Source organism: Triticum aestivum, chromosome 1A (assembly GCF_018294505.1).
Source record: "Triticum aestivum cultivar Chinese Spring chromosome 1A, IWGSC CS RefSeq v2.1, whole genome shotgun sequence".
Lineage (NCBI taxonomy): Eukaryota > Viridiplantae > Streptophyta > Magnoliopsida > Poales > Poaceae > Triticum > Triticum aestivum.
Genome location: NC_057794.1, coordinates 523,546,591 through 523,549,133, shown reverse-complemented (window position 1 = coordinate 523,549,133; position 2,543 = coordinate 523,546,591).

Below are 2,543 nucleotides of genomic sequence, written 5' to 3'. Positions count from 1 at the left end.
CGGTGATGACCATAGTTTGAAGAGTTCATGTATTCACTATGTGCTAATGCTTTGTTCCGGTTCTCTATTAAAAGGAGGCCTTAATATCCCTTAGTTTCCAATAGGACCCCGCTGCCACAGGAGGGTAGGACAAAAGATGTCATGCAAGTTATTTTCCATAAGCACGTATGTGAAGGAAATATGCCCTAGAGGCAATAATAAAGTTACTATTTATTTCCTTATATCATGATAAATGTTTATTATTCATGCTAGAATTGTATTAACCGGAAACATAATACATGTGTGAATACATAGACAAACAGAGTGTCACTAGTATGCCTCTACTTGACTAGCTCGTTAATCAAAGATGGTTATGTTTCCTAACCATAGACATGAGTTGTCATTTGATTAACGGGATCACATCATTAGGAGAATGATCATTAGGAGAATGATGTGATTGACTTGACCCATTCCGTTAGCTTAGCACTTGATCGTTTAGTTTGTTGCTATTGCTTTCTTCATGACTTATACATGTTCCTATGACTATGAGATTATGCAACTCCCGTTTACCGGAGGAACACTTTGTGTGCTACCAAACGTCACAACGTAACTAGGTGATTATAAAGGTGCTCTACAGGTGTCTCCGAAGGTACTTGTTGGGTTGGCTTATTTCGAGATTAGGATTTGTCACTCCGATTGTCGGAGAGGTATCTCTGGGCCCTCTCGGTAATGCACATCACCTAAGCCTTGCAAGCATTGCAACTAATGAGTTAGTTGCAAGATGATGTATTACGGAACGAGTAAAGAGACTTGACGGTAACGATATTGAACTAGGTATTGAGATGCCGACGATCGAATCTCGGGCAAGTAACATACCGATGACAAAGGGAACAACGTATGTTGTTATGCGGTCTGATCGATAAAGATCTTCGTAGAATATGTAGGAGCCAATATGAGCATCCAGGTTCCGCTATTGGTTATTGACCGGAAACGTGTCTCGGTCATGTCTACATAGTTCTCGAACCCGTAGGGTCCGCACGCTTAACGCTACAATGACAGTTATATTATGAGTTTATATGTTTTGATGTACCGAAGGAGTTCGGAGTCCCGGATGAGATTGGGGACATGACGAGGAGTCTCGAAATGATCGAGACGTAAAGATCGTTATATTGGACGACTATATTCGGACATCGGAAAGGTTCCGAGTGATTCGAGTATTTTTCAGAGTACCGGAGAGTTACGGGAATTCGCCGGGGAGTATATGGGCCTTATTGGGCCATACGGGAATAGAGGAGAGAGGCCAAAAGGAAGGAGGCATGCGCCCCCTCTGGTCCGAATTGGACAAGGGGTGCAGCCCCCTTTTCCTTGTTCCTCTCCCCCTATTTCCTTCTCTCCTACTCCAACAAGGGAAGGAGGAGTCCTACTCCCGGTGGGAGTAGGACTCCCCCCTTGGCGCGCCCTCCTCCTATGCCGGCCACCTCCCCCCTTGCTCCTTTATATACGGGGGCAGGGGCACCCCATATACACAACAGTTGATCATTGATCTCTTAGCTGTGTGCGGTGCCCCCCTCCACCATAGTCCTCGATAATATTGTAGTGGTGCTTAGGCGAAGCCCTGCGACAGTAGAACATCAAGATCGTCACCACGCCATCGTGCTGACGGAACTCTTCCCCGACATTCTGCTGGATCAGAGTCCGGGGATCGTCATCGAGCTGAACGTGTGCTAGAACTCGGAGGTGCCGTAGTTTCGGTACTTGATCGGTCGGATCGTGAAGACGTACGACTACATCAACCGCGTTGTGCTAACGCTTCCGCTTACGGTCTACGAGGGTACGTGGACAACACTCTCCCCTCTCGTTGCTATGCATCACCATGATCTTGCGTGTGCGTAGGAATTTTTTTGAAATTACTACGTTCCCAAACAGTATGACTATATTCAGAATACATGCCTACATTACATTGATGAATTGGAGCTAGTTCTGTGTCACCCTATGTTATGACTGTTACATGATGAACCGCATCCGGCATAATTATCCATCACTGATCCGGTGCCTACGAGTTTTCCATATACTGGTTTACGCTTATTTACTTTCCCGCTGCTACTGTTACAATCACTACAAAATACCAAAAACATTACTTTTGCTGTCTTTACTTTTGTTGCCGCTACCATCACTATCATATTACTTTGCTACTAAACACTTTGCTGCAGATACTAAGTTTCCAGGTGTGGTTGAATTGACAACTCAGCTGCTAATACTTGAGAATATTCTTTTGCTCCCCTTGTGTCGAATCAATAAATTTGGGTTGAATACTCTACCCTCGAAAGCTGTTGTGATCCCCTATGCTTGTGGGTTATCAGTTTGCATAGAGCTCTAAAACATATGGTTAATAATTATCTTTATAGAGTTTTGTAGAGTTAATGCTAGTCTATCTTAGGTATAGGCAAAAGAAATATATAACAGTTACAAGAAATGCCCACAAAGAGTTTCTTCTCGATAAGTTTCTTGTTCTTTCATTGTTGATTAGACTTTAATGCTTCTGTTCATTTAACACTAAATTGAAA